The sequence below is a fragment of the Miscanthus floridulus genome, chromosome 5 (assembly GCF_019320115.1).
Source record: "Miscanthus floridulus cultivar M001 chromosome 5, ASM1932011v1, whole genome shotgun sequence".
Lineage (NCBI taxonomy): Eukaryota > Viridiplantae > Streptophyta > Magnoliopsida > Poales > Poaceae > Miscanthus > Miscanthus floridulus.
The window spans coordinates 25016845-25030239 of record NC_089584.1 but is presented as its reverse complement, the minus strand read 5'-3'; the positions used below and the strand labels follow the sequence as shown (position 1 = coordinate 25030239).

Here is a 13395-nt window from a genome sequence, read left to right as displayed (position 1 = left end):
GGTTCTGAAGTGAGCCAGTGATGCATGCGGTGAGTACCGAGTAGGACTGTCACAAGCATAGTCGCATGACCGACTGAACTTTTGGCCTCGCCAGCCTACAAAAGATCCTTAGAAATAATCATCCGCATACGCATATTCACTAAGCACTAGCTTAACTAATCGCGAAAGCGACATATCAATATTTATATTCACTAATCACTCGCTCACTCATCAAACATCCATAAAATAATCGCGCGTGAAAGCGACGCCATGCCATACTTGTAGAGGCCTCGTGCCTTAAATAGTAAAGTGGTTGAGCCACCCTCGTGCACTGTTCATATCCCGAATTTGAATAGTAACCACAAATTTGAATAGTGAATGCCGAATTTGAATAGTGCTATGAATAGTAACTTGAGATCTTAGAATTTGAATTTCGAATCCGTTCGAGTTCTCGATAGAACGTACCCCTTGATCCTAGTGGTACTTTAGACGAGAAATATATGGACTTGATAATATCAAGAAAGATAGAGAACTAAAAAATAAATATTTTACAACACCTGTTGTGATAAAGAAACTGGAAGATAAGTTAAAAACTAAAGACAAAGAGTCTCATAAAGTTAAAGAAGTTGTGCAAACAAATAATATTGAATACATTACCAGTGAAGAAGAGCAATGGGAGATTAATAATAAGTTTTTATTAGAAAGTTATGAAGAAGAAGAAAATAATGCTCAAAGTTACCAAGATTTTATAGACTCTTTAGATGATAAAGAGTTACTCAATCTTGATAATGCTATAGAAGGGTTAGATGTAATATCTGAAGATATTAATAGTTCAAAAGAAACAAAAATAGAATTAATGAATCAAGAAGACTGTGAACATGATTGGATAAAAGGAAGAGGTGATTATAATATAAAATGTGCTTTTTGTATATTCTACCCCAGTCAAGAAAATAGATTACATGTATTAAATGTTTAAAGCAAGCATGTGCTTCATGTCTAAGGATTACTAACCAAAAATGGAGACAAGAAGTAGAACTAGAATCAGATGATAAATTATTAGCAAGTAGAGTCAGAAATTTAGAGAACAGAGTAAATAGCTTAGAAGCAGAACTAGAAGAGCTAAAGAGTAAAATAGAACTTAATGAAGCTAATAAGATAGAAGATAATCATAGAGGTCTTACTGAGTTAAAGGATCAAGCAATGATAAATAGAAAAAATGATAAAGCGATACAATTAAAAGAAGCCATAATAAACTTTGGTAGCAAATATATAGTAAGATTACCATTAAAGAAATTATAGAAATAAGAATACCTATAAAAGTAAAATTAACGCCTAATATATCTTATAAAATATTAGCGTTAGTAGACACCGGTTGTACAAAAAATATTATACATGATAAATATTTTGTAAAATGTCCAGAAATAGTTCATACAATAGATCAAGATAAAGCAGAAATATCTACTGATATGTTTGGAATAAAAAAGGTTCATAATCAACTAGCTTATGATGTTGAAGTACAAATAAATAACACAAAATATATAGTGGATGAAATTACAATAAGAGATCTATCTATGATACATGATGATATGATATTAGGATTAAGATTTCTACAATTCTCTTTACAAACAACTATCATACATGAGCAAGGAATAACATTTATTCCTTACCAAGACAACATTCCATATATAACAGAAGTAAGAAAGACTATAAATTCTACTTCAGGAAAGACCAATTTACAACTCCATGGATCTGATGAAAATGTCCCTGATAATTATATAGATAAAGAGCTAGGTGAAAATATAGAAGAGTTTCATATAGCAAACTCATGCATAGAATGTATCAGTTTGCAATCATTAGCACCAAATTGGTATAGAGATATAAAATCTAAAAAGGATATAGATAAAATTATAACAAGATTGGAAGATATTCAGATAATCGGAGAAATACCAATGAAGCATTAGGACAAGAATGGTATATTATGTAAAATTAACATAATAAATCATGACTATATAATTAAGACAAATCCTATAGAAGCAACACCTAAAGATATAGAAGAATTTAAGATGCATATTGAAGAATTACTAAAATTAGGAGCTATAAGAGAAAGTTGAAGTCCTCATAGATCAGCTTCATTTATAGTTAGAAATCATGCTAAAATAGCCAGAGCAAAGTCAAAATGGTTATCAATTATAAAAGACTAAATGATAATACTATAGATGATGCTTATAATATCCCAAATAAGCAAGAATGGATAAATAGAATACAAGGTAGTAAATATTTCTCAAATTTTGATTTAAAAGCTGGGTTTTGACAAGTAAAAATGACAGAAGAATCAATAGAATGGACCAATTTGACATGTCCTCAAGGACACTTTGAATGGCTAGTAATGCACTTAGGATTAAAAAATGCCTCTGCTTTATTTCAAAGAAAAATACAAAATATTTTTAATGAAAATCAAGAATTCATATTAGTTTACATTAATGACTTATTAGTTTCTCAAAATCCTATAAAGAACATATAGCTCATCTAGAAACCTTCTTTAGAAAGGTAGAACGGCATGGGTTAATATTATTTAAAAGGAAAATAGAGATATCTAAGGAAAAGATAAATTTTTTAGGTCATGAAATAGGAGAGGGAAAAATCTATTTACAAGATCATATTGCAAAGAAAATCTTAGAATTTTCAGATGTCATGAATGATAAGAAAACCCTGCAGCAATTCTTAGGAATAGTCAATTATGCTAAAAATTATATTGAAAATTTAGCTAAGTTAGCTGGTCCATTATATGCAAAATTAAGAAAAAATGGGCAAAAATATTTTAATTCTGAAGATATAAAGTTAGTAAGAACTATTAAAGAAAAAGTCAAAGATTTAAAACCCCTAGAGTTACCTTTAGATGATAATTTTTTCATTATAGAGACAGATGCATTTAAGTTAGGATGGGGTGCAATATTAAAGCAAAAACCACACAAGTACTCTCCAAAGTTAGAAGAACAAATATGTAGGTATGCTTCAGGAAAATACAAGCTAAAAGCAATAAACAATACGGATAGGGAAATTTTAGCTGTTATAAATACAATAAATGCTTTTAGATTATATCTAGGATTTAAAGAGTTCACAGTTAGGACAGACTATGAAGTTATATGCAGATACTACAATAAAATCAATAGTAAGAAAAGTTCAACTAGATGATGAGTCTTATTTGAAGATATTATTACGGGAAATGGTTATAAAGTACTATTTGAGCATATAAAAGGCAAAGATAATACATTGCCTGATATATTTTTACGATCTTCTATTTTGCAAGAATGAAGAGAGGAACAGGCCCTATTGGGAGTGAATGTTTCAGCTTTGGAACTGATAATAAGCTAAGAATTTTCCCACCAAATACGTATAAATTTAAGCCTCGAGACCATATTATTCTAGATGACATACAAGAATGCATTCTAGATAATTTCTGGTTTCAATATAACAATAAAAGAGAAGATAAAGGTTATATGCTAGCAATATTAAATAGTCTGGCTGAATATTTCCATATAATTAATGGGAAAATACAACCAAAAGAACCATCTGGCAATATGGAGAAAAACCCATATATGTTATATATAGGGGAAAAACACCCGGAATTTATATATCATTTGAAGAAGTTATAGCTTAGCAAATAGAAAAAGAAAAAGATAGAGGAGCGTCTTGGAAAAAATATTTAGATATTGATCAAGCTCTTTCATATGCAAGAACTATTCTGGGAGTAAACTATTACTTAGAGCCAGCAGCTAAAGACTATATCCAAAAATATAGGAAGGCCAATAAAATAAAACCAATATGGGCAGGGCCAAATATAAGAGAAGAAGGATCGTCTAGACCGCATACATATAAAGATGCGGTAAAAAAAGATATAGATCCATTGAATGAAGAATATGTTAATACTAAGATGAAAGAAAAATTGGAGTCAATAACTCTTCAATGAAAGAAAGACATAAAGGAAGAAATCTTACAAGAAGTAAGAGGTGAAATAGATGAAAAAATTGAAAATATAATAAAAGACTATGAAGCAAATATTAAGAAGGATTATGAGTCAAAAATGAATATACAGATATCAGACTATGATGAAAATGATGACGAGATATTGGATATCCATGGTCACCGTGATTGAATACTGCATGCCTATCTTTGATTTGATATTTGCAACATCAATCATTCGGGCGTGGAAGACCATATCAAAGAATATCCAGAAGGATACTATCCGTGCGCGATGGAGGACAGCGCAAAAGGAATATACAGTCACTCTACTATGGCCAGGACAATTATTCTCCGTCCAGCTGTCTAGGCAACAGTAAGAAGGGATAATTGAAGACTTCGTCTCAAAGGCTCCTTCAGACGATAAGGCTCGCTCCTTCAGATGATAAGCATGAAGGACGCTCCCTTCGTGCTATAAAGCGGGACGCCGGGCGTATTCATTCATCATCGAAAGCTCAAGGAGAAAATCACCGAAGCCTCAGACACGCACTCTCATCCACCACCCACTCCACCAACTCCCCACCCACACATACACCATGAAGACATGATCTCAGAAAGACTCTGAGAATCATCCACCATTAGTAGTAATCATCCATCACCACTGTATCACTCCACCTTTGTAAATTAGAGAATAAAAGAGGTCCCCGTGATCTTTCTGCGCTTGTAAGGTAACCCCTAAGGTTTGTGCTAAGTGCTTGGGGTTTCTCGAAAGGAAAAGCCGTATGTAAGCTTGCTTTGTTGAAATGAATTAAGCTTTCTTGTTTGAATCCCTGCCTTCCTTCAAGCTCGTTCATATGGGGCGATGTCTCTATGCTAGGGACCCTAGAGGGGAAGCCTCTGCGTGTGTTGTTCTCGTGTTAGCCCTAGTAGCGGCATTTGTAGAGAACCCTGTGTGCGCAGAGAAGTGTTCCCTTCGGGTGGAACTGTCTGGGGGAGACGATAGAGCCTGAGTCCTATGTGTGCGTGGTTGTAGATAGCGAGGGAGTAGACCGGGTTGTAGATAGTGAATGCCGAATTTGAATAGTGCTATAAATAGTAACTCGAGATCTCAGAATTCGAATTTCGAATCGGTTCGAGTTCTCGATAGAATGTACCCCTGTGTGTATATATATATATATATATATATATATATATATATATATATATATATATATATATGCAGTTGGTTCGTTCGTTGGTTTCAGTCAGAGCTTATTAGCCAGTCAAGAGTGTTTTCCTCTCGTAAGAAACCCGCAGTAACCGGGTTTATCAGCTCAGAAACTAACTAGCGAACAGGTCGAGGAAAGGAAGATGCTCCTAGCAGCTGACTGGTGGCTAGTTGTGGTTGCGGCGATTGGCCAATAGTGAAATTGTTCCAATTTTCACGCTCCATAGTCAATATATACAAGGACACGATTGGTGCAGGCAACATTTTGCGTTTGGACGAAATATATTTTTTCCCTCTCACAATCATTCCCTTAAATTTAGTTTTCGGTTTAGAGAAATGGTTTTTTCTATACACATGCACAGATCTTGAAATTTTTGCCTTGCTGTCAGATGAAAAAAATGGCAAAGTCATTTACTTATATATTATAAAAAAGAAAAGATGTCAAAAGCATCGTCCGAGGCTGAGTCACGTCGTTCCAGAACATTGTTTGGTGAGCTTGTCAAGTCAGGGGTCAGTATAATGGACTTTTGTTCAATTCTCGATCACAAATACTCCGTCTAAACATGTGTAGATTTATCTATAAAAAATATGTCATCCCAAAAATGAAAGAGTTACATGTTATAAAATGATTTTTATTATAAAACATATTAATACCAATCTTGTGTTGCTAATTTGTAGTAGAATTTTTTAGTGGTTAAAGCTTTATGTACGGATGACAGGTTCGACAATGTTCAACAAGTGGGTAGTGTCTGAAATTCTAGAAGACAAAGACATGACGAAAACCGGCGGGCCCCGTGCGGCCGTGCCTGCCTGCTTGTGCTAGCCGGCCGCACAGTGGAAGTGGGTAGTGTGGGTGTGGCGGTAGATGACTTTAAGATTCCATCGAAATAATTTTGGAACGTGCTAATGCACTCCATAAAAATAAATTTTGAACGTAATACTTCATCAAAATAATATAATACTCATGGGACCGGGAATCTGATGACCCTAGCAGGTCGGTAGGTGAGGTGGTTAGTGCTGTACTGCTAGTGCCACCGGACGCGGGCTGTGCTCGTCCGATCCGCTCCGCGATGAACCTGTCCGTGTTCACGTCCTAGTGAATCAGTCGACGTGTCCAGGTTCACGAGGGTACCTGTGATTGACTAGGATCCACTGGGAAAGGTCTGGCGTAACTGATGGGCTCGTGGGTCACTTTCGGCTTTGCTTAGAAGTCGAGTGGTCATCACATAAAAATCACGACCGCGTGACAGCCATCAGCGTGTGCGGGCCCAGCAAGGACACATGGCACACAGCTATTGGACATGACATATTAAACAGTACTCCATCCGTCTCAAATTATAAGTCCCTTTGACTTTCCAAGCGACTTAAAATTTGGAACAGATAGAGTACTCCATCCATTCCAAAATAAGTGTCGTGCCGATCAAACTTTCTTAAGTTTGACTAAATTTATAAAAAAAACTAAAAACATTTGTATCTTTAAATAAGTTTGTTATGAAAATAGATTCAACGATAATCTAATGATACTAATTATGTATTATAAATATTAATATTTTAAAGGTAACCTGTTTATTATAAATGGTAGGAATTTGCTTAATAAAATAAAATAGGTATAAATTCATAAATATAGTTGAAAAGAAACTTGAAACAACATGCACCAGATATGCTCCCTCAGTTCTAAGTGCTTGTTACCGTGACCATATACCAAAGGAAATCAAATTTTTCAAAATTTTCTTTGTTAATAACTCAATCTGGGTATTCCCACACAATATTAGCTTTTCTGCATTATTCTATTTAAAATGTTTCCTGTTGATTTAGTTAGTATATTGTATTGTGGATGTGACACTTTACTTGTTGGTACATTGATGTTTTATGGTTTATCATTTAATTATTTTTTCAATAATGATATCAATTAATTATTGGGTCACCGAAACTGATTCAGATTATGTTTTTGATATTGTCAAGATTGTTTGTTGCTTCTCGGAGGCAGCGGTAGCGGCGGCTCCAAGCTCTATGTCGTTGGGTCTGCCAGGGCAGGCTATCAGCTGCTGCTCGAGGAGCTTAACGCGCAGCTCATCGACATCAGGCTGCTCAAGGATGCATGGGATGCCATCACGCCTGATCTGTACAACGGGGAGGACAAAAACGGATTCATTAAAAAGCTGACACTAAGGTTCAAGGACCCGGAGAACACCTGTAGATACTTCTAATTATTCCCCGGTTGGATTGATTAACTCCTTACCACAATTTAATGAACCAACAGCGTGTCTAGCATCAAATTGTTTGTGTGAAAATAAGAATTGTATCATCAAGATGGAAAGAATAGAGTTCATTCAGCCCAATCTGTTAGCACACTTTTGATTTGTTGGTCTCCAAAATTTTAAGCCAATGATGATATTTTACAGTATTGTCAAGAGTTTTTCGATAATAATATTTAAATTCTATTTTGCATTTGCCCAAATGTTGCCGTAGAGCTAGCACAGCCAATAGCATATGTTTCTCATGTTTTGACTGACATTTTGTACACAAGTGAGCTTATGGGATGCCGAAAGAAGAAGCTATATTGGCATTGGCAAAGGCCATCTGAGTGTTGTTAGTTCTTTTGCCTTCTCAAAGAAAACAAAAACTTTTTTTTTTTTAGTGGTGGCAGGTTTGGTTCATTTTAGTTTTGTTATTTTTTTCTAGATATCACCGTAGCGTTAGCACGGGCAATATTATAGTCAAAATAATATAATACTCATGGGACCGGGAATCTGATGACCCTAGCAGGTCGGTAGGTGAGGTGGTTAGTGCTGTACTGCTAGTGCCACCGGACGCGGGCTGTGCTCGTCCGATCCGCTCCGCGATGAACCTGTCCGTGTTCACGTCCTAGTGAATCAGTCGACGTGTCCAGGTTCACGAGGGTACCTGTGATTGACTAGGATCCACTGGGAAAGGTCTGGCGCAACTGATGGGCTCGTGGGTCACTTTCGGCTTTGCTTAGAAGTCGAATGGTCATCACATAAAAATCACGACCGCGTGACAGCCATCAGCGTGTGCGGGCCCAGCAAGGACACATGGCACACAGCTATTGGACATGACATATTAAACAGTACTCCATCCGTCTCAAATTATAAGTCCCTTTGACTTTCCAAGCGACTTAAAATTTGGAATAGATAGAGTACTCCATCCATTCCAAAATAAGTGTCGTGTCGATCAAACTTTCTTAAGTTTGACTAAATTTATAAAAAAAACTAAAAACATTTGTATCTTTAAATAAGTTTGTTATGAAAATAGATTCAACGATAATCTAATGATACTAATTATGTATTATAAATATTAATATTTCTTGTATATGTTTGGTCAAAGTTAAAAACATTTGACTGCTCGAGAAACGAAAACGACACCTGTTTTGGAACAGGGGTACTTTTTCCATCCCAAAATAAATTAATTTCTACAAATGTTCTAAGTCAAAAAATTTATGTTTAATTGACTTTGCAGAAAAAACTAATATTTATAACACAAATTAGTATAGCCACATACAAAATGCAATATATTTTTATGCTCCATCTCTCCCAAAAAAAATTTGATAGATTCAAAAAATATACCAAAAATTTGATGCTCTTGGTATTGGATATGCGCTTTTCTCTGCATGCCTCCTTGCAACACACTTTAATTGGAAAACTTAATCGTTACATCTCTTATTTTTAGGAAATTTCCTGTAACAAAACAGGAGTACTAGAGTCATTTCTCTCCTCTACTAATTCGTCTAAGAATTCCTTGAACATCAAAATTTTTTTAGACGGAGGGAGTACTATATACTATATTTTTTAGTGTCATAGATTTAGTACTCTTTCATATAAAATTGGCCAAACTGAAAAATGACTTAGAACAACTCTAGAAAGTTGATTTAATTCGAGAGCTGAGGGAGTAGCCGAATAGTAGCACTGTAACAGAGCCAATTCTAGGGCGCATGTGAGTTTGGTGGACAATTGGCGTGCAGTTCTTGGCTATGGCGTCATAAACACTCCAATTAGCGGCGTGTGAGAGTTTTAGAGCAATTTCAACCGAACTCCTAACTGAAGCCCCATCCTATTTCAAGAGACCAAAACATAAAATTTGCTCTCCAACTGAACCCCTATCTGGACCTTGACGGATGAGAGGCTCTGATTCTCTTGTGAACCCCCAGACGTAGGAGCGCCTCATCCTATCCCTCCTTGTTTTTTCTCTTCCCACAAAGCTGACAAGTGAGGCCGATGAGTAAGGTCCATGACAATCTAATGTGAAGTGAGAAAAAATTAGGAGATCGGTTGAAGTGTTTTGAGAAGTATGAGGTGAAACATGGATGAGATCATTCGAGAGATAGGGGGGCAAAATTTGAGCTAGGTTAGAATAATTTGAAATGGCCAAAGTATTAGGTTTTTATTGCTATTTGGAAAACTCTCACCCAATGAAGTTTTCGTTGCTGTTGGGCCTCAGTCTCACCTAACGTCGTGTCGGAGGAAAAAGACTTGCTTGCAGTACCCAAAAAAAAAAAGAGGCAACACGTACATACGGATCTACCTGCAGGTGAGTGGGTGGGTGGGTGCATCAGCCACTCAGCCGTTAGTTCCTGTGCTTTACTTGCAGTTGCAGTAGTACTGGTAGTAATTTGGTGACGATAAGATGGCATGCATCCCACCTTGACGAACTGTGATGGAGCTCACAAAAAAAAGGGAGGACCCGTAGGAAAGAGGATAAACCGTTCGTTCGTATAACAGTCGACTTTTGAGCTAGCTCTAAGTATTTTTTTTATATTTTAATAGAAGAGAGAAAAACTAGTTCTTATCAAGAGTTACTCTCACTCATATTCCAAGTTCATGTGAGATGTTTACGTGGGCTTAATCATACTCAAAATCATTACTAAAGTTAATATTATTAGAGATGTTAGCTTAGATGTAGTAACTGGCTCTTAGTATTGCAGATGCCCTACTACTACTCCGTACTTGAGTGGCGTGGCCTCTGCACCGACGGCCTGCTGGTCGCACCTGACGCAGACGAAGCACGCGGCGGACAGCGGTATGTCCGTATAGTCGTATAGAGGTGACAACAGATTTGGATCATAAAAAAAAAAGATAAATTAGGATATTTATTTTTTCACGAACGTGTGACACGTATTTCATTAAGACGAAACAAAATAAGCTTACAACAAGGTACGGTAATCAACAGTTACCGAAACCTTCCTCGCCATACACCCTGACTCAATCATCACTCGACTCAATGGCGTCCCAAGCACTGCAACTCATAAGGCCTCGATTAGCGACTGAATATGATTGTAACCTGCACGCACCCAAATATTTGCTTCCTCTATAATTTTGTGCAGCAGCTGCTGAGAAGTGGAACTCCGCCTTCCAAACGTTCTGGCCCTGTTCGCTTGGCTGGTAAGCCAGGCTGAAAAGTACTGTTGGCTGATTTGTTGTGAGAGAAAAACATTATTTGTTCGCTGAAAAAATACGGCTCATAAGACAAACGAACATGGCCTCTGTTATTTCGTTCCTTCCGTAACATCCACCCAACAAGCAGGAACAAAGCTATCAAATCCTCTTTGCAATCCTTTCGGGATCAACTTCCTTAGACTGTCTTCAACAATACGACTCAAAATAGGAGAGCTATTTATGGTATGCGTCGTCCTAAATAAAAATGTCACGCCCCTAAAAGCTTCCTTCTCCAACAACGAACGCAGAAGGAAAGGCCAGAACACGGACGGTTTCGTTCGCGCGTAGGTCCATGAAATTTTCGCGGGAAACGGAGGGGATGGTATCGTGCGTAATGCGGGCTTGGCTCCATGGCGGGATTATCTTGCCGCCCCAGCTTGCGTGTGAGAAGGGAGTCAAACTGGCAGCAAGGTAGCCGCCAGCGATCAACCGCCGGCACAAGGCCGGGCGTTGGCGCAACTGAGTCAATCAGGCAAACTTATTTCTAGTGATTTGGTTGTTCGATGTCACCTCCACTTTTAGGGCTCGTGGGTTTCACCCCCAATCCAAGTGGAGTTGGAGAGGATGAAAGGGGATTGGGAGGGATTTTGACTTTTTCTAGGGTTGAGATGGAGATTGAGATTGGTACAATGGCGAGTACGGTCTTTGACTCAATTGCGATTTCACATATCCACGCGTTGTATGTACTTCTACAGCTATTTCTACAGCTATCTCGGATTGACGTTGTAATTTTACAGCTACTCTGCTTGTCGTGTTTGTGTGCTACAGCTATCTTAGATTGACGTTGCACTTCTATAGCTATTCTAGGGTATCAAATCCCTCTCAATCTCCTCCAATCCATTTGGATGGAGAGTAAAATGAACCCTTAATTTGTGGCCAATTTGTCCCTAAATCAGCTTGGCTTTAGACCTGGACTGCAGTTGCGTTGCCATGGCATGGAATTATGTCAAAATTTTAATGTTCGGGACAACCGCAACATACTCCAGGGATGATGAGATCATGGCTACGGTGGTCGTCCTCACCGAGATGCCACAAAAGCGCCCTTGGGGAGGTTCGGTGCTAGGCCACAAGACTTACAAGCGTGATTGAATTGCAGCAGACCGGCAACTGAATCAGGACTACTTTGTTGAACGTCCACTTTACAATGAGGAACATTTTAGAAGGAGGTACAATCTTTGGCCTAGTTTCCATTTGTATGACACATTGAATTAATTTGATAAACAATTCTAATTTTGTGCTGTAGGTTCCGCATGAGACGGGAATTGTTCCTTCGGATAGTGGATGAGGTCACTACCAAGAATACCTTATTCAAACAGAGGAGAAATGCTGCTAGACAGTTAGGATTCTCTGCTCTTCACAAGTGCACGGTGGCTGTAAAGATGCTAGCATATGGAAGCCTAACTGATGAGTTGGATGATCATTTGAAAATGGGAGAGAGTACTGTCCTGGAGACCCTGAAGGAATTTGTTATGACTATGATCGAGGTGTTCGGCAAAGAATTTCTTCGTCCTCTCAGGAAGTGAGGAGATAGAGCACATATTAAGCATCAGTTTGGCTAGAGGTTTCCTAGGAATGATAGGCAACATCGATTGCATGCGCTGGGAATGGTCTAACTGCCCTGACTGGTTGGCAAGGCATGTACAGAGGGCACAAAGGCAAGCCAACTCTAATACTTGAGGCGGTGGCGACCGAGGATCTTCGGATTTGGCATGCTTACTTTGGTTTACTAGGGTCTCACAATGACATTAATGTTTTGCATCGTTCCAATGTTTTTGATGATTTGGCTAACGGGAGGGCACCCTCTGTTGAGTTCCATGTCAACGTCAACATATATTCCCTTGGATACTACCTAGCAGATGATATCTATCCTGATTGGGCTACACTAGTGAAAAGCATTCATTTGCTAGTTAGCAACAAGCAAAAGGTATTTTCAGAGCATGCAGGAGTCATGTCGAAAGGACGTGGAGAGAGATTTTGGTGTCCTACAGGCTAAGTGGAAAATCTTGCATAGGCTAAGCTCGTTTATGGAATAAAAAAGTACTTAATTCTATCATGCGTGCTTGTGTCATACTTCACAACATGGTAGTTGAATATGAGCACGGGGTTCAGCTACCTAATATCCACCCATCAAAATGGCCTGGAGTGGCTAACCCACCAATTAACCAGGATAGAGAAATCTCAAGAATTGAGAAACTTGTTGATGTTCAAAACATCATTTAGGACAGAGAGACAGTAGCTCAGCTTCAAAACAACCTGATGGAACACATGTGGACGCTTTACGACCAATGCTCTAGTCCTTTTGGTCCTAATAACAGGAACTAAAGTATTTACCTGTACGTTTAGTTTTTTTGTTGCCGTCTCTGTATGTAGCTGTAGGTTTAGCTGCAGGCAGCCTACTAATAAGGCCTTTGTATTTTGGTGGCAGCCGACACATGTAGATATTTTGTTACTTGTTGATAAGAAATATATGATATCTGTAGTGGAATTCTACTGGAGTTCTATAATTATTTCAGTGGCGTGCATCTTCAACCTAGAAGTATTTTCAAAACAAAAGGTAGGTAACTGACATAGCTTTTCCAACATAGGAAACAAGTAGCCCTGCCTACCATCAATCAGGTAATGTAGACTCTGTAATTCAGATTATAATCTCAGAGCGTCTGCCTATTTGGTACTTCAGAATATATCAGTACTGACATATCATGGTCTATTATAATACATCTTGATCTTGTGTTATTGTTCTGAAGCCCTAGCATTCCTTTAACAGTTCTGAGTAATACTGCAAATAGGCAAGAGTATGACAAG

The 13395-nt window shown here is 37.8% G+C and overlaps 1 pseudogene; it reads left to right on the top strand.

Annotated features, from left to right (window-relative positions):
- Nucleotides 1-11508: 11508 nt before the first annotated feature.
- LOC136451805 (uncharacterized) lies at nt 11509-13081 on the top strand (annotated as a pseudogene).
- Nucleotides 13082-13395: the final 314 nt, after the last annotated feature.